The sequence below is a fragment of the Eucyclogobius newberryi genome, unplaced genomic scaffold (assembly GCF_026437365.1).
Source record: "Eucyclogobius newberryi isolate DKJ021-1_F unplaced genomic scaffold, fEucNew1.0.hap1 SCAF_11, whole genome shotgun sequence".
In the NCBI taxonomy this organism is placed as follows: domain Eukaryota; kingdom Metazoa; phylum Chordata; class Actinopteri; order Gobiiformes; family Gobiidae; genus Eucyclogobius; species Eucyclogobius newberryi.
The window spans coordinates 6,434,820-6,455,256 of NW_027315735.1; the positions used below are offsets into that span (position 1 = coordinate 6,434,820).

Consider the following 20,437-nt stretch of genomic DNA (forward strand, 5'->3'; position numbering starts at 1 on the left):
TTTAAGTAAATAATATATTATTAGGGCCTATTTATAATTGCATATTATAATCATTACTTATAATACTATAGGGCCTATAGTATTATTAGTAATATTTATAATATGCAAAGCCTGTATAGGCCTACTACTAATAATGACAATATTTCATATGATAAATCACGACCGCCCCTTAAATTCATGAGTGTTTATTGGCATTCACTGCATCCCCTACATCAAACTCAGAGTTTCACCTCTGGTCTTAGCTCTCTACAATATATTTCTTGCTACCAACTAATCTCAATGCCAGCAGTTATTGATTTTGGCCTCATTTAGACTGCTTTGCTCCCCACTGTTCTTGTTTGATTTAGCCCTTTGCCATGCATTTTGACCACTGAACCCCTTAGTTCCTACATAAACATGATGTTAAGTGATAATGGACAGTCCAAAGAGTCTACATAAAGTATATTATAGGAAATTTCATTTTTTATTGACTTACACTGTTGCTAATGCTAATCAGGTACTCATGGTGGGTGAGCCAGGATCTCACAAAGACAAAGAGGATACTAATAGCCCATTAAAAGTCTGAATAGGCTAGCTCGGTAGATACAAGGGGGGAGTTTCTGTTGAAACAAACAACTCTTTCCACTTCAGGAAGTCTCCGCCCAATGGGCTGGACTTGCCACAGAATAGTACAAAGATCGGAGTTCTCGACCTCAATTCTTTTATTGACAATGACTCTTGGATGAGAGTCGAAATGTCTAATTTTTCTAACTGAGTCCAGATGATACAACTGAAGCTTTTTCTACAGCTTTTTCTACAATCCCTCATTCGACGAATGAGGGATTACACCGACACTGTTGGTTTTGATTTTTGTGTTGTGGAAAGTGAAATGAGACAAATAAGAGTTCTATATTGGTAAAGAAAGAGCTAGACCGAAATGTATTTATATATTGATTGGGACCCAAGTAAACACCATCTGCTACAGTGCCATGGTTATAAAAGGCACATACTACTTTCTAAAGAATTCTATTCATCTTCTTCCTTTTATCCGGGGCCGGGTCATGGGGACAGCTTTCCAGACTTCCCTCACCCCCGACACTTCCTCCAGCTCCTTTGGGGGATCCCGATTCCCCGGGGCGTCTTCTTGGTGGGACATGCCCGAAACACACATCCAGGAGGCATCCGTAACAGATGCCCGATCCCCCTCAGCTGGCTACTCTCTATGTGTGGAGGAGCAGCGGCTCTACTTCAAGTTCCTCCCTCTCCTTGTTATCACTGCAGACTGCAGTGATAAAAACTTGGACAACTACTGCTTGTAGACAGACTCATCCCTGCCCGAGATGAGCCTGATGAGTGTAGTGTTGTCTGCAAACTTGATCATTTTTACGGAGTCGTGGCTGGAGGTGCAAAGTTTGTGTAAAGGGAGAAGAGCAGAGGAGAAAGTACACAGCCCTGTGGAGTTCCTGGGCTGATGATCCGAGTGTCTGAGACATTCTTCCCCAGCGAATGCATTGCCTCCGATCCGTCAGGAAGTCAGTGATCCACCTGCAGGTGGAGTCAGGCACGTTGAGCTTGGAGAGCTTGTCCTGGAGCAGAGCAGGGAGGATGGTGTTGAATGCAGAGCTGAAGTCCACAAACAGGATCCTGGCATAGGTTCCCGGGGCGTCCAGATGCTGCAAGATTAAGTGGAGTGCCAGGTTAAAGGCGTCGTCTACAGACCTGTTGGATCTGTAGGCGAACTGCAGGGGTCCAGCAGGGGGGAGGTGAAGGACTTGAGGTGGATCAGGACCAGGAGTTCAAATGACTTTATGACAACAGACGTCAGTGCCACAGGCACTAAGTCCAGTGATCCCGAGCTTCTTGGGGACAATCATGATGATGGGGATTTGAAGCAGGCTGGGACATGGCATGACTCAATGGAGGTGTTAAAAATGTCTGTGAAGACAGACATTGCACCATTTGGAATCCTGCCTGATCTGGCATGGTTTTTAAAACTGCACAGGCCCAGATCCTTTGGTGGAAGAACTGAAGCCGCTATAGTAACTGTACTTGGGACAAACCTAATTTTAGTGATTTGATTGATGAAATTTACATTTGGAATATAAACTGTTTACCATAATAAATACATGTTTGTAAAAATGAATAACGTTAGAAGATGGAGATTAAGTTGTATAACAGCTAACTTTGAGGATGATGAGCTAAAACAATTACTTTTGTTTCTTTTTCCCCTAATAAACTATTCAAAATGACCACTGTTTTAGGCCGCAGCAGACAGAACACAGAATAAGCACATTTTAAAGAGTTATACAATTTTATTGAAGGATTTGGGCCGGATTCTAAATTGGGCAACCACCAATGTTTTATTTATTCAATTCAATTTATTTTTGTAACACCCAGCGGTTGCCACGAAGGTCGACAGATACTCCTGGAGCACCCCCCACAGGACACCAAGAAGGACTTGGTAGAATGCCTTCTCTTGATCCCCAAAGTACATGTGGACTGTTACTGATGATGATTTATCTCCATGGCGACAAGCAGTTGGCACCATCAAGAGTTTTTTTTTATTTTATTTCTTTAAATGTATGACAAATTGATGCTAGCAGACTTTGTTTATAAAAGCATTGGATCAAAGATCATCTTGTGATTGGCCTCATTGATGAAGCATTCTTATGCACACATTTGTAACTTCAGGCCTTCTCTCAGAATCTTCTTTAAGTGGAAGTATATTTCAGGGCAGAGCTATCCCAGTTTTTATTTTCAATTAAAAGCTTGGTTGAAAAAGGAAGTATGAGCGGTCTAATTTTATATCTGGATAAGGATTTTATTCCTTTTTTCAATAATAATAGGTTTTGTTGTGAATGAGAGTGGAGCCCAAGGCAACACTCTGTACAGTAACTTGTATCCAAAGCACATCAGAGCAAAATTTAGTCTATGATTTAGAGGCGCTAACTTCAGCCTCTGGTAATCAGTGTCTTGAATTGATTGTGGGTTGGAAAAGTGCAGTATGACCCTTATGCTGCTGGAGCTTTTATAGAACAGGAAAAGAGCGGCCCAGACAGGTGACGTGTACTAAAAATGGGGCAAAATATAATCAACACAAGAAATGTGTGTTCTGTAACAGTCTTCGGGAGAAATATTTGAGATGTCACATTTTTGCAAACATAGTCCTCTTGTTTATCAATGTTTGGATTATTAGTTTATCAGAAGCCTTAATGATTAGGTATTTTGACTATTTCAACTAGATTAAATAAACTCTCCACCAGAACACTTTAAATGAAGGTAACAGCCACACATGTAATAGTTGTATGTATTTTATTTGCACATATTTCATAGTCTAAATAATATAGCCTTATTTTAAGCACTCACACATCACATTAACTGTGTGTAACATGTACTAGTCTGGGTGGGATTGAACTGATAGCGTTCTCTGAGTAATGTACATAAAATAAAAATAAATGCATTTACTATAGTAGTATATTGTCAAGTTTTACTATCATATTTCCTTGTTTTATGATAATGATGCCCAAAATATGGCTGGGTACACAATACACAGCTCTCAAAAAAGTGATCTTTGATTTTGTCATACAAGCTATAATCGGTCATATATCACAATTTTTAAATTGTGGTTGCCAGGAAGCACACATTATTGTGTTCTGGGACTGTTCTGTTGCACAAAAATGTTGGACAGAAATGAAAAATGCTTTGTGGACTGTTTTTGACTCCACCATCTATTTCAGAACTATGTATTTGGGCCTCAAAACTCCTGCCATGGACAGCATGAATGGATACCATCACAAAAAACTGATGACACAAACTGCATCTACAGTCAAGGACTGGACTGACATTATAATTGGAATACAGACGATTGAAAAAAAACTTAATTTGGAAATGGACTTTTCTATTCTGGGTTTGATGTGGCTTGACGTTTGTTTGTTTGTTTGTTTGTTGATGTTCTGTGTTACCTATGTTCATTTTGTTTTGTTGGTCGCTCCCTGGTCTTGCTCAGTGTTTTGTTTATTTTTGAATATCGGGGGGGAAATATATACATATATATTTGAACAAAAGTTTTTTCTTTACTTGACTACTACATGCACAAAGTTGTTTAGAAATACACCAATTTTAATAATAAAGTCAGTGCGAATGTTTTGCATAAATAAGTTCCCTTCCCTAAACAGGCAACGAAATTGTTGCGCTGTCACAATTTTTTTTTAAATATTATACCAGATAAATATTTCATATATATTGATACAGCAGCTACTGTATCAACACATTTAGCATCACATAATTTCAATATTTTAGTACACCCTTAGTCCAAAATCCTCCCAGATACTTACACCATTATACACAGTACAATATAAATATCAGAACTTAAATGTTGCTTTTCCATTTCTTGTAGTGACTTCTTACTTTCACTTATCTCATATTTCCTTATCAACCTGTCCTCTCTACAGAGCACAGACCTCTCCCCAGACACTGCTATCTATCTGTTAGCATGCACGAGAAGGCAGATGAGATAGCCTCCTGGCTCACTGTTCGGGCACTTCATATCTTTTTAATTTTATATATTTATCAACCTTTACTTGTTTCTCCGAGGAACGAGGCGCAACTGCTGCTGCACGACACGGCTGGAAAATGGCACAGCGGTAATTGTCAAAAAACGGAGCTATAAAGAGCAGCGCGTATCTATGTTTCAGCGCGGCGAGGAGAGGAACACGAGAGAGAGAAAGAGGAGAGAGGGTGGGTGTGTGTGCGAGTGGGTGAGCGAGAAAGCAAGCAAGGGAGGGAGGGAGCCAACCCGTTCGTCTCCTCATTCCGCGGCTTTCTCAGCATCCATTCCGGAGAGGAGAGCGCAGAGAACAGGCAAATTTGGATGTATTGTACGTTAAAAGCTTTTTCTTTCGCTCTTGAAGGAAACCAAAATTGAGGAACTACCTCTGACACAGCTTGTTCTGGTGCCTGTTAGGGCCACCGTTGCCTGGGCAAAGTTTATCCCCCTCTACAGTCTTGGAAGATTGGATTTCGATTCCGATAGGCAGTGCCGGCGCAGGGAGCACAGGGAGGGAGCTTGGATAGACTTGCTTGTGGTGGAGCGCGCGTTTGCAAACCCATTTTTTCATTCCGCACAGAAACAATATTTCAACCGTGCCAAGGCAAAATACCACTAGGACGCGGCAGAAAGGAAGATTTGTCCACCCCTCAAAAAGTGGGGCTCCAATAAGAGGGAATGGATTACAAGCGGTGAAGGACATCCTGTTTCAGAAGTTGTGATCAGCTTTCAATTGGAAATCCGAGAGACTTGGAAAGGATTTAGGAAGCAGGATTGTCTTTTTGTTGTGGAGCAGCCTAGATTATCCAGTGGACTATACAGTGCGTTACGGATTTCTTATTTCCAAGGTAAGCCCTCCACATCTCTGCGCTTTTGTGTCCTGATTGAATTCATGTGTGCTGGCTATATATATCTGTGTGGATGCAGAGGCAAAGCAGAGATGCTCAATTTTTGGGCAGTTGGACAAAGTTAAACAGAATTCTTAATTGTGTTCCATCCATACCGTTGAGGGAGTCGGATAGACTGTGTCTGCAAACCGAGCTCTTCTACGTTGCGCCTGTCACTGGGGGAAAAAGCGTGTGGAAGCAGCATAATTGCAATGATTGTTGTTTTTTGTCCAATTACCGACACAATACTGTGTTACTTTTGCTTGGCATTTTGCATAGATATCAGCATGTGCCTTCCCATACATTGTACAGGTACGTTTCAATCCTTTATTAAGAACCAACAAATGTACGGTAATAATTAGTTAACAATTTTTTACCCCCTACTGAACGTGCTGCCCTTTTGATCAAATTGAAAAGACTGCCATCCCTCACCTGAAATATTCATGACTTGCATCCTGTCCAGCTTTGAAATATTAACAATCATTTAAATACCTTTTCGGTAGCTTGTGCACTGACCTGTCTGGGCGCTATAATGTCGCTTACGTGGAAGGAAGAGGAGGAAAGAAAAAAAAAAGCCTCTGCTAAATGGCTTAGCTTTTGGACATGAAATTTTCAATAGTCGCGTCTCTCTCCTCTTGCAGAATGCACACTGGGGGGACGTGGAGGCTGATAGGAGCTGTTGACAGCTCCTTGCATGTGGTTACATCTGCTGTAAATGCCCATTTGTTCTGCACACACTTTGCTCTTCTGTGACTTTTATGTAACTTCCATACCGTGCAATGTTATCCATCTTTCCAATGCTTATTTTATGCCAAGTCAGACAGGATTAAGAACCAACAAATGCATGGCTTCAAAAAGGTTTTTTTTCCAAGTGTACTCCGTGGCTGAATATGTGTCCAGAGCGTAGATCTCTTTCGCCCTTTTGATGTTTTATTGAGCGTTAACCATGCCAACATTGACGCAACGCCTCTGATATGGAACAGCATGCGCTAAGGGAAGGTCTGAGACGGGCTTTGCTCCTGCTTGCACACGGTTGGAAGTGTGAATTAGCAATGCTGTGACTGGAATCTGTCAAACAAGGTTGGATAAAGAACAGGCCAGTGGATTGGTGCAAGGGTGTAGCATTTGATTTTCACTGTGGACAGGTGAGAGTGGTCAGCAGTGCTTTTTTTGTTTTTATAATCCCCTTATCGGTGGGGGAATAGATCTTCAAGCAATGAGGAGCAAAAGTACAGGAGGCTATGGTCATTTTAGGATCATGGCAAGAGCGTGTTTGTTTAATTCACAGTTTGCTATTTCTGTATGGATTCTATATTGTTGTTTTTTTGAACTTTTGCTCTTCCAATTGTGGATGTTTGAGGGGGAAGGTCCTGCTTAGCTTTGGGTCAAATTACAGGAACTGCCCCACCTAAAACCCATAGGAGCTGGGTGTGTCGTCTGCAAATATGGCATTTACAAATTCAAATATGTTGTATCAGTTGTATAAAACTCCATACAATTTTGCTTTAGTTTTTAAATACATTATTACTATCAAGACTTGGAGATTGGTCCAAATATTCAGTTTGAACCTTGTAATAAACTACCTTCTGAAACCTGGACATATAATTTTTTTTGAACATTTCAATTTAACATTATACTGGAGTGTCTTGTTACCTTTTCCAGTTTGTGATGTTTTTTTTCTATCAATATATTTCTTCCTGCTAATTTCATTCGATCCCAGACACGTGTGGTAACGCTATACCAATCTAAAGGAGTCTAGGAAATTGAGTATCTGATGCTGAGTGGTGAACACCATCTGCCTACTGAATCTGCTATTGACCCAAGCTAACAGGCTCTGCACATGTTATTAAGCTACTCTCTATACATGCAGTAGTAAATAGACATAGAGGCACAGGTTTTTGTGCCTGCCAGGCTCCATAGGCCTAAGCACTGTTAAAAGGTACCAGTACAGTACCAAAAAAAGGTACCAAAAAACTGATAATGAAAGATATTTTTCTTTTAATCTTTCTTTTAAGTTTTGATATTTTGTCGATGTGATACTGTCATACACTCATTGCTACTGCCATCTTGAGGACGTTAGCCGCATGCTCACTGCGGGCACTGCCAACAAAAAGTCTCAAAACAAAGGGTTCCTCTTTTGTAACATAATTGTTTGTCCAGAAATGTATTACTGTGGTCAGGAGGGACCAGTGGACTTACAGAAATCACTCCAGAATGAGGCTGAGCTGTATGTTTCAGGTAGTTAACAGCTGGCTAATGCTAGTTTACATATTATTGCGTGCGTATGCAATAAACGTTAGCCTACTTCAGACGGTGGGGCTGATTTCCAATATTTTAGGCTCAGATACTAGCTCTTAAAAGCGGCGGAGGGCTTGTGGACAAGGAAGAGCAGATGGCAATGTTCACAAAAGTTTGGACTCGCTGCTGTAGATAAGGATCGAAACCCAAAACTTCATTTCATTTTCAGTTTCATGTGGCAACGTCTTCAAAATCATGTCATGTTACTGAAACCCAACATACTACTTATAATCATATCTTTTCAATGGGTTAAGCTCCTCAAAATATCAATGGATCAAGGAAACGCAAACAATATATGAACAATAAAACATACTGCTTCTATAAATAAATAGCATTCATTGGAATTTATGCCCAATATAATTCTGTTTTATCACTGAAAACTATGTCTCAATATGTAACAATCTATCCTCAAAGTGTGATATACCAGTCAAGACCCAGCACATTATGGGGTTGTTACACAGCTCACACTTTAATTTTGCCAACAATTTGTGGCATTTGATCCTCTAATGCGGCAACACAAAGTCAGAAAACGACAACATCTCAACTCAATTTCAAGCAAATACGAAGCCATTTCTACTTTATTCTGCTTTTGGGTGAATAAAAAAAGTTCAGCGCAGCAAAGAAAAATACTCTCTCCCTATCACCCAGCGGAAAGAATTTGCATGCTCTTCTGCTTAATACAAATCTTGCAGTTCTCATCTTTGCTCTGTCAGTTCACTATAATTCACGCCTATCGATCAGCACTTGTAGACAATTTGCAGATGTATATAGTTTTGCATTGGGTTTCAAACTTAGAAATTACAAATGCAAGAACTTTTGGGGTTCAGTTCCTAATCTACATGAAATTACATATTGAGTTTGTCATACTATGCTGGATTCGCTCTTCAAGAACTTAGGTTAGAGGTTGTTAAATAAATGAAAACCTCCCAAAACTATGATTGAATATATTCTTGAGGCACAAATGATTGATAACTTCTGGACTATATTAGAAGATAACATAAAGCACTGTTCTTGAGCTTGCTTCTGTGTCCTCCTGTGCCAGTTCTCCATTCACTCTTAATGAAACCTCCATTTGCAGAGCTAGAACAGAATTATATCGCAGTGTGGAGTGAATCAGCAACTGGACAGAGAATTGCCATGAGGAATTACGTTATCCGGTCGACATCTCCACTTTTTGGATAGATAGAGATGGAGTGACTTTTACCTGGAGTTGTATTTAGCTCCGTTTGCGCTTCTTTCGTGAAGCCTGTTTACGAGGTTCTCTTCTTTGAGCGCTTGTTGTTGTTGCATTACAGGAAAAAAAAATCTAGACATGTTCTACACAGTTTTTATGTTCATTGGAAAAGGAGCTGTTTGTAAAGTGTGTTTTCAAAGTTAGAAAGTGTAAAATGACCAAAAGCATGTTCAAAAGCCACATGAATGCATAACATATACACTTTAAATTGCCTTTTTTTTTTTAGATTTTGCACGCGTTTGAAAAATGATCTCATGAGATTTTCTTTTCATGTGCCACAAACAGAAACAAATGAGTTAAGCCTGGAGAGTTGTGTTTTGAAAAAAAGCAGACAAAAAAGCAAAAAAAATGTCAAAGAAAAATAACTCAAAATCTCAATCTTGTCTCATCCAAACCTGGGGCCTCATCTATAAAGCCCAGTACGCACAAAACTCAGCCCAAAATGTGCATTATGCATATTTTTTTCACGCAAGGAGTGTGATCTCTTAGAAAATAAAACAAATAATTAAAAATGCCGCGCAAAGTTTGGGAAGAGGTGGGCAGAGATGATATTACGTGGAAGCTTGGTCAAATGAGACCATAAACAAAAGCGTCAATTCAGTAAAACCAACATTAAAATGTGCTTTACGATCTTTGTGAGGGTCCGCACAGTCGAATCGGGGAAAGACCCTTCACGTGCTCTCTTCATGCACGCAGACCAGTCACGCATTTGAACGTTTCCCGATGCCCTCCCTCATGTCACAGATCCTCCCACACACTTACCTGACGCACGGAGCTCTGGAGGTCCGCGCTCCTCGTCGCTCCGTGTCCTTAACGGCTGTTCAGTTCAGTCTGGCAGTTTCCAGTGACATTACTCCCATACAATTAAAGTTTAGATTGATCACTTTGCGTACAGGGGATTCTGATGCAGGACGGTGTTGGCTACAGTCTGATCCGCCCACATTTGTCACAGTCTGGCCCATATTATGACAGATTTCCTCCTGCTGTCCGGTCTGTGCCACCGCGATTCACACTTATGAATATGCTAAACGTGTTAATTCGGTAATTTCCATAGCCATATATGGAATGTTAGGGCGGGCTCAGGGCGGAAACTTATGAGGAATCGGCACAGATGTGGGGTTGGTTGGGATTTAGGAAGAGGGAATTGCGTACGTGTGCGCTGCTGCGGAAGTTTTTATAAATTGTATACATTTTTATTTTATTTTTTACAAACAGAATTCGTTTGTTGAATTTGTTCTTGAGCACAGATCACCAGCTCGTGACTGTGTCCGTTGCATTCACTTTTTCAATGAAACAGCAGTTGTAAACAAGAGCCTCCATTTGCAGAGCTAGAACAGAATTACATCGTAGTGTGGAGTGAATCAGCACTGGACAGAGCACACTCCTCCTCCTCCCACTCTCTCACAACTGTTCTCTCTTCCCTCCCTCTTTCATTTCTCCCCCTCCCTTCTCACTTCCTCTCTCTTCCTCTCTTGACAATTTATATCTCTTCTCTCCTTTCTTTTTTCATTTTTTTGTCTTTCTCACCTCTCCCTTCTTTCTACTCTGTCTTTCCTCTCTCTCTTTCCATCTCCTTGCTTTCTTATTCCCTTCTCCCTGACTCCCCCTCTCTTTCTTCCCTTCCTCTTTCCCTCACTCTCACACACACATTTACCTCTTGTCTCCCTCCCTCTTTCTCTATCTCTGATTCCTCCCTCTCTTTCTCTACTCTCACATGTTTCTCTCTCATCTACCCTATTTCCCTCCCTCTCTTCACTCTTCACACGCTTAATGTCTCTTTTTCCTTTCTCTCTCATACTCCTCTCTCACTCTTCCATCTCTCCCCTCCTCTCTCCATCCCACTTTCTCTCCATCCCTCTGTCAATTAATATCCTCCTATTTTGCCCTGCTTTCTTTCTTTCCCCCCTTCTTTTTATGCTTTTCCCTCCATTTCGTCTTTCTCTCGCTTCCCTTCCTATTTCTTGCGCCATCCCTCCCCCTCTCTCTCTCTCCCCCGCTTTCCTTGTCAATTTCTCTCATCCTCTATCTCTCTCTCTTCCCTCACTCTCTCCCCTTGCCCTTTCTTCCGCTATACCCCACTCTCTTCCCTTCCTCTTCCACTCTTTTTCTCTCTTTTTGTGCTTTTCTCTTCACATCCTCTTTCTGTTGCTTCTTTCTCTCTTTGCCCCACTCTCTTTCTCTCTCCCCTTCCTTCTTTAAACTTATTTTATGCCTTTCAATGTTTCTCTCTTTAATGCCTTTTAATTCACTTCCTCTTTTTCACTTTCTTTCCTTTTTTCTCTTTTTATAGGCCTTTATCTTCACTTCCACTTCTTTTTGCACCCCTTTCTCTTTATTTACCCCACTCTTCACTACCTCCTTTTCCTCTCTTCCCACCGTCTTTCTCTCTCGTTATCCTGCTCTTTTCCCTTCATTCTGTCTTTATACCTCACTCTCTTCCCTTCCTCTTTCTCTCTCTTCCCTTAATCTTTCTCTCTTTTAAGCATTTCTCTTTCTCTCTATTCCCATCCACTTTCTCTCTGTTCCCCCCTCTGTTTGTCTCCTCTTACTCTCTCACTCTTTCTCCTCTCTCACTCACTTTCTCTCTCTCTCCTCTTTCTCTCTCGCCCCTCTCTCTCTCCTCGATCTCCCCGCTCCTCTCCACTCCTCTCTCCCTCTCTGTCTCTCTCGCTCCCCCTCTGTCTCCCCCTCCCCTCTTTCTCTCTCTTTCCCGTTGCATATACACCAGGGGCTCGGCGTCACAGCTAACGCTCGGCATCATTAAAACTGTGTGGATTTTGATTTATTACGGCCACTCTCTGGATTAGTACGTGTTGATGGCAGGTGGAGAGCTCAAGTCTGACACACCTGCCTTGATGGGTAATACATCATGTGCAATCTCGTGCGAGGCGCTGGCGTTTGAAGACCACAAATGTCAGCGAGGTGCACTTTTGCATTCAGAAACTTTATTTTGAAATTCTAATCACCGTACAGAACACTGATTGATGGAAGTTATGGGTCAGCTGGCAAGACTATTACAACATGTCTTTATTCAAATGTGTAAATATGACATGACGCACAGCACATAACAACTACACCTTCATTAGCATAAACAAAGACTTTATTCATAATGGTGAAATACATTTCTTTTCTAAGCATGATTTAGGCTTTTTAACTACTATTAAGATGGTAGATTATGGTATTAGTTAAGTAGCTACCAAGCTTGACTTGTACTTTATTTGTTCATTATTTATTAAGTAATTGTTCATGCTTTATTAAGGGTCATAAAATGTAGTTATTAAAAGATAAAGCCAATCACTAGACTGGATTATGTATATTATATCCATATTAATGCGAGACACATTGTGCTTATTTTTTTAATAAGAGAATGACATTTAATTGTAACACGCAGCAGATTGACATTTACATGACGGGGATAGGGGGTAGGTGTAAACAGCAAATTTCCGAGCGCTCGAGCCTCAGTTGCAGGACAATACAGGATAAACTCAAACGTGCAGACATCAATCAAAACACTAGTAAACTAATAATGAGGAAACACTGTTGTACCAAGGTTAAAAGCTCATTAAAGTTGCACAATATGTCCCCTTTAACTTAAAAACACACTTACTGAGCATGAGCCATTATCTTGTAGTAATTACCAAATACTTACGTTGATATTTGAAAACGTTTATCGCGGTCCCTTTCTTATTGATGTTTCCAGAGCAAATACGCACACACTCCTAAACCTCACATGTCACATTACCTATTTACTATTGCGAACAATGGCGCTAATTTGAACCGTTCCACCTTAACACCCGCCGTCATCCTCCTTAAATTAGTAACAGTGCCTCCTACCACACTAGTGCAGGTGATGGAGACGGTGTGGGACGCGTTCTGCCAGCTCAAACTCACGCCTTATTGGTCCAAACTTTTTTTTCATTTGCAGAGGCAGTGAGATAATGGCGCCTTCATAACCGCCTCATCAAGCTCACTAACATCGCAGTAACTTACGAACGACACCCAGAGGCACAAGGAGGAATGCAGGAAGTCTCTGTATGTTCCAAATGTTGTTAATTGTGTGTTTGAGATTTCAGATATTCAAAAACAACGCTGCATCTTTCATTCACACTATCAGTGATTGGTAACCACAGCTGCCCAGAGACAGTCGGATAGAGACGTGGCATTAAATCCTGCCATCCTCAACCCATTTCTGAAGTATTCCGAGTATTGTATTATCATGGCATTAAAGGTGCACTATGTCACTGTATGGAATTATAAAAAAAAAAAATATTTTCAAATTTTGAGTTTATTTGGTGCAATAAAACTTGTTGTAAATAGAAATTATAGCTTTGCACCAGAAACCTATTTTTAAAAGTCCTGGAAGTAGAGTTTTGATAGCATCACACTCGGGAGACTCGGGAGACCCAAGAAACCCTTTAATTCAACAAACTAAAGGTTTTTTTTATGTATTTGTAAAATATTCATTTCTATGACATTTCAATTTGTTTTGCTCCTGTGTAGAACATAGTTGCTAGGTAACAGTTATGTAATGTCCTAGTCGTGATTCCCATCCAAGTAAAATGATACAGCTAAAACATTGCAAAATTCGATTTAATTTTATTTTTGTTTTATAGTGCATTATATGAAGATGTGTAGTCCAACATGTCATTGGCAACTGAAACTATTCTATTATAGGTGATCTTTGGACAGGCCGTTGGTGCAGAGTAGCAGCAGGTCTCACAGTCAGCCTCTGGGCAGCTGAGACTTCAAAAAACACACACACAAAAAGCTTGGCACCTTAAAACGAGAACAAAAAACAACAAAAAAACAAATCTGAGCCATTAGAACAGTCGTTCAGTTTATTTGATTTCCCAGTTCAACTTATGACAAGCACGTACAGTAAATCCTTGGACTCCTAATAGTGCTCCTACATTGTCAATTAAATCTACCCTGACAAAAAACGCAAAACAGATACTAGAAATATGTTATTGCTCTGTTAAAAGTTCCTCAGTTTTCTACCTGGTGTGTTTTAATTTGTTTTTAGAGGACAGGTACATAAAGCAGTGTCATGATCAGAGGGAGAGAGACGCACCCTGCAGCACTAAAGAGTATTTTTAGCCGCTCCATTAAGAACACAGAGAAATCAATGATCACACGCCGAAACAATGAGACTCTCCGGCTTTCTGCTCTGTTTGACCTTTGGGGACGACTGGGAATATGCTCTGTTAATATCAAATTCAAAAGACGAGACAGAGACGGGAATTTGCTTGGTGCTAACACAGCTGAACTAGAGCCGCAAAGTCTCTCAGATAACATGAAGGCCACCAAGCGTTATGTGGAGTTTAGATGTCCAAGAGCACCAAGTTTGGACCAAATGTAAAGAATCTTTCATCTTTTTGAGGTATATCATTGCCAAACTGGATTGAATTTGTAAAACATCCATGCGTGGCAGATTGGATAGCATGTACTGTTTCGCCCTGTGTCGTTTCTGTTTCCCGTGGACAAGGATAAACATTTATCCTCTAATTAAGGCGGCTAGACAGCGTGTATGTGTTTCTGGACAAGTTATAAGTTGGCCCACAGTTTTTGTTTTCGGCCTGAACTTCCAGCAGTGTGTGATACAGCGATGTTTATTTTGCTCTGCTTTTCTGAGGATTTTGCGCAAACGACCGGCATGAGTGTATTGTTTTGGCTTTGTTCATCATCTGTGTCCACTCCATGGCAGGTAACAGGCTCATGAGTTTTAATATTTTGTCTATGCAGATATTAAATTGGGTTTCCACCGCTCGTTGCCCGGTGTACACTTACTGCAAGTCGGGGGCGGTCTGGGAGCTGCACAGACTTAGAAAGGGACAAAATTGCGTCCAGTTACACAGACCCCGGAGCACTGGGGGTGTGGGCCCGGGTGAGTTGTGCTTCTGCGGAAAGAATCTACAGAAGGAAAGACGGTCCTATTTTCCCAGACACTGCAGCGGTCTGGGGCAGTTTTCAGGTAATCAAATGAGTTTTGTGCAAAATTGTGTGGATCTGCACAGTATTTGCCAAATACGTACTGCAGTGGAGTTGGTGTAACAGGAAGAACTAACCCGCTGAACCCACCTTGCATTAGACATACATCTGGCGTTAGGAGATATGTGATCATACATGTTTATTAGTCAGATAATAATGATTCTGTAAATTATACGAGCTTTGAGTTTTGGCCCTTGTTTACAGCATGGTTGCTAGGTAACATCTATGGAATTACCTCTACATTTTTTTATTACCTGTGACATAGCCACATCGGTGCCCATGTTCACCAAAAAACTAGGGAAAACTATGCAATTTTTTTCAAAATCTTAGAGCAAAACTAATTAGCTCTTGCGATAGAGCTCCCCCTGCAGCTCCCTGGTGAAAATACTTGCCAGAATGTATTCTATCTTTCTTTATCATAAAAGACAGCATAATTACATACAAAACAAATATATATTTTTCAAAAAGAGCCAGGGTTTCTCGGGAGAGTTATCGTCAGGTCCATGTGAGAAAATGTTGCAAGGCTGGTTTTCCTCCCCTGAGACAGCAGGGGACAATGATCGACACTTCAAATACCCTGAGAATTCAAATTTGACCTTCACAGGGACTTACAAAGACGTTAAGTAAGGTGAACAACTTTAAAGGTGCATGAATGAAAAATAAACACATTAAAAGTATACAATAATAGGGTTCAAATGGCATAAGAAGATTAAAATTGTATCATTAATTATGGTAATTTATTCAGCAGAACACACGTTTCCCTGTATAGAAAAGTAATTTACCGTGCATGTGATTTAAACTTCTTGTGTCATCATGTTTTCACATCTTTCCCAAGCCATCTTCGAGGCTAATTCACTGTAATTACACGGCACATTATCAGACCCTTACTGATCGGCACACATCTGCAGCATATAGACCACCAGCTGGCTCAGTGCATACCCCCGTGCAGGTCTCTTTCACCATCGGGGGGCGCTGTCACAGGGCCCCTGAATCTGTGATGGAGCGAAACACAACATGATCTTGCAGCTATGGCGGTTTATGGGAAATGCTGAGTCATCATGGAGCTGCAGTTAACAGAGCAGAGGAGAAGAACGGTCGTCTAATCATCGGAGCTCGGCAGGAACAGGCCGCTCTGATTGGAGAGCGTTGGCACAGAACAGAAGTTGGAATGGAATGGAGAGCGAGTTTGTTGGACATGACGACTGCACAGAGTGAGAATGTAAGAGGAGCTGATGTAATTGATATAGCAGGACAGTTCATTATGATTTTGCTATTGCTTGGTTTTACGTAACACCACTACACAGGTCTGTAGTAGGGCTGCACTCGAAATATCAATACGGCAGTATATTCTGACAGACTTCTTTGCAATAACTGTGTCAATACAAAGGCTGTATTATGATTGTCATGAAATAAACATAATAATCAATAAAGCAAGTTAGCTCCTTCCCATGTCTGAAAGAGCTACACCAGTCTTCAAAGCGTTTTTATTTGAATCTTTATTTTAGGGACATGTATGTATAGACATACCGGTCACGTAAAGATGCACAAATATTCAAAGATGTTTTAAGTATTTGAAGATGATCAATTAATGGACCAGTGAGCTGCATATGCATCAGAATCAGAAAAGGTTTATTGCCATTGTCAGTGAATAGTGTTGGATGAGTATTGTTAAAGTGGAAGGTGTTAAGTCCAACGGCAGACGGAAAGAAACTGTTCTTGTGGCTTGTCCTAGAGTCCTGGAGACGTACAGGTCCTGCAGAGATAGAAGTCCGCAGCCGATCACCTTCTCAGCAGAGCGCACAATGTGCTGTAGTCTCTGTTTGTCCCTGGCTGTGGCTCCAGTGTACCACACGGTGATGGAGGAGGTGAGGATGGACTCAATGATGGCCGTGTAGAACTGCACCATCATCTCCGCTGGCAGCTTGGCTTTCCTCAGCTGCCGCAGGAAGTACAACCTCTGCTGGGCCTTCTTGATCAGAGAGCTGATGGTGGGCTCCCACTTGAGGTCCATTGGCTCATTGGATTCGTTAAAAGTGTCTGAGTTACTGAAGGCCAGTTTGCTTCAGACATGTTTCGGGCTCTGATGGTTGCGGAGGTTCCTCATCATTGGTGTCAGTTTACAGTTGGATGAGGTTATCTTACAATCTCAAATCCTGTTGCAGTTCCTCCTCTTTTCTGAGTTTTGCATTCACTTGTAAAGGTAAGTGTCTGACATCGTCATTGGGCCTGTTGTTTTTCCTTTGTTTTTGCTGCCTCCTCTGTCTGAGGTGTCAAAGTGCACAACACCTGGCTCTTCATATGCAAGCTTGACACATGCTTCAACATCTAGACAAGCGGGGCCGCCCTCTTTTACTCTGTAAGACACCTGAACAAGAGAAGCAGCACCTGGCCTGTGTGTCCTCCTGTTGGTGTGACTCTGAAAAAGGGTGACCTCACCAGACACAGCGGAAATGAGTGTCATGACACCAATGGGCGCACCTCGCTTTGGAGGAGGAGGGTTAGCCATGGGCTATTTTTCCAGGTACTAAAAGGAAATGTCAAGGTTTGAGGTTAAGAAGGGATAGATCTATAACTACCTCGCGTGAACTTTTGGCTTGTTAGGTTCACGTTACAATCCCTATCCCATCATATTTTGTTTTGAATTGGTATTTGCTAAGTAGCAAGTCTCATCAGCTACTGGCATTAAATCTCCAACATGGACCGATATGCTGGTTCCTGATTTAGCTTTATTTGAACACAACTCTCTTTTGCAGTAAAATGAGGTTGTGGATGAATCTGTCACTATTTCAAATTATATAATTTTGGGAAAATTGGTTTTACATATGGACCAAAAAATAAAATCCGGTCTATCTTTAGTTTTTTTAGCAATATCTTTGTAATTACTGGGCCTATCTACACAAAACAGTGGCAGTATAAATGAAAGTGGTGCCATTATCCCATCACAAAAGGCTGAACAAGATGAAAGAACTGAACATGGCAAGTCTGTGGAGTCAGTCCCTAACAACAAGTCATCGAGTGTCTGCGTGATGAAGCTATATGTTCTTGTATTGTGAGTGATGTCACAATTTTTTTATTGAGCGTCTGCGTGATGTCACGCAGAAACTATATGTTCTTGTATTTCACATATTTTTTATTATTATATTTTCCATGATTTTCCATTTAGCCAGTTTCAACTCCTTAACGCTTCAACTGATTTCAACATGTTATACCTCATTATGATCGCTTTCACAGTAGTACGTGTGCTATTACTTTTGACATTTGAACAACTTGTACTTTTTGCAGAATTGTTGAATTTTCAAAAGTATTAGTTTTCCCCATTTAAATGAATTTGGGCATTGAGTGTCTGCGGAATTCTTTAGACTTTATTCTTTAGGCTTTATTCTTTAGAATTTTGGGACGGAGCCAGTCGAGCGAGAGAGAGAGAGAGAGAGAGAGAGAGAGAGGGGGGGGGGAGGGAGGGAGAGAGGGGGAGAGGTAGATTTTATTCTTTAGGCTTTATTCTTTAGTAGTTTGGGATCTCTGTCAACAACAGGTAAGATTATCTTGTGTTTTATATACATTGATGCAATATATATACTCTAATTATATAATTGTATACTGAACGTGATTATGTAAAATAATCACGTTTATTCGTGATTATAAATAAAGAGACTTTATTCTTCGCCTGTCCAGAGGCAGGAAAATAAAGAGGAGGAACTACAAAAATGGAGTGAGACTACAAGAATAAAGTCTAAAGAATAAAGCCTAAAGAATAAAGTCTAAAGAATAATAATTCTAAGCGTTTCAACTCATTTAGCCAGTTTCAACTCCTTAACGCTTTAACCGATTTCAACATGTTATACCTCATTATGATCGCTTTCACAGTAGTACGTGTGCTATTAGGTTTAACATTTGAAAAACTTGTACTTTTTGCATAATTTTCAAAAGTATTAGTGGGGGGGAGGGAGGGAGAGAGGGAGGAATGGAAAATATAATAGTAATAATGACATCACTCACAATACAAGAACATATAGCGTCTGCGTGACGTCATCACGCGCAGACACTATGTTCCTGTATTGTGGAGAGAGAGGGAGGGGAGGGGGAGGGGGACACTCCAGCAATGGCTTCAGCCATTGCAGATTTTCTAGTTCTACATGCCGGTTTTCTGTTGACAGAACTCTTCCATGGACAGTACATCTCAAATAGTCTGTAATAGTAATCAAATGATAGAAGGCTGTAAACATTACTATTTAACAGTTTCACAGCTTTATATCACAGCATTCTATAGGCGTGTAGCATCTAGTTGCAATGGTTGCAGAAAGTTGCAGAAAGGTTTTCCCTTATAAAAATAGCTGCTGTTCGATGCTAATGTTACATGATTATACCGTATACCATACCATTTAGTACAACAAGAATAAACAGCACTCTCTCTGCTGTCCAAGTCCCTCCACGTCGTATAAAGAGTGCAATTGCATAAACTGGTGACTGGTGTTTGAAAAACAGTTTGAAAGGTAAAGTTGATTTTTGCAAGCAGTATGTTGATTGTAGTAAGATGCTGTTGACTTTTGAATACATTGCTATATAAAGACTTAACTGCTAGCCACCGACCTTTTTTTTTTTTACATTTTTGAATAAGATGGCACTAATCTGCTGTTGCAAATTAACTTTTCATTTCCACTGTAGGAAAAACAATCATCAGCTTCCTGAGAATCTACATTGCCTCCTCTTCACTTCAACCACGTCTTACAGGATGCATGTTGTACGTTGCCAGTCTAATATGTTTTTAGTTCCTATTTTAGTGCATTATTTGTCATTCTAATTGATTATAATTTGTAATTGGAAGGTATAAACATGAAGCTGGTATGTTAAAAGGATGGACACAATCCTTTCTGAGGGAGCGGTTCAAGAAACACAAATGTTCAATGAATCCTTGTTGTCAAAATAAAGCTTTTCCCACTTGTAAATTTAATCACAGAAGAGAGGATAATATAATTTAAGAGTGAAAGTATCGGGACTGAAATCTATTCCAAGAAGCACAAGTTCATAAAAAGAGTACTACCCACTTCTGCACATGAACTTGATGGTATTAGTATTTTAAATGTTCACGTGCGTAGGGGGCCCGCCATTAAACATGTTGATGTTGACATGGATGATAAGTTTAGCCTCAGCAGTAGAGCCAAACAAAGATGTGATTGGGCTCCCACCTGCTACATTTCAGCGTGAGACTCCAGAGTGTTCAGGAGAAAGCAGTCTTCACGGTCTCCGACACAAGACAAAACCCACGAGCCGAATTTACGAGGCGCTCTTGAGACGGCGTGAGAATGTGGGAGGCCAGATGGTTAAGCCCCTGTCAGAAATCAGATTCTGTTCCATTGTTGATCCTACAGTAAAGCAAAGGAAATAGTGAAACCATTTGACCTCCTATGGTTTTAATCAACGAAATAAATACAAACGTGGCTTCAGATAAACCGATAAGGAGCAGCATGTGGATTTCCTGTTTCCTTCACAAATTGCCCGTAGGGTTAC

At 40.7% G+C, this 20,437-nt stretch overlaps 1 protein-coding gene across 1 annotated transcript in view; it reads left to right on the forward strand.

Annotated features, from left to right (window-relative positions):
* Positions 1–4,810: 4,810 nt before the first annotated feature.
* lingo2 (leucine rich repeat and Ig domain containing 2) overlaps positions 4,811–20,437 on the forward strand; it is a 438,908-nt gene continuing 423,281 nt past the window's right edge. The window contains exon 1 of the mRNA XM_072435292.1: positions 4,811–5,373. The gene's annotated coding sequence lies outside the window, so the exon portion shown is untranslated. The remainder of the gene's footprint in view (positions 5,374–20,437) is intronic.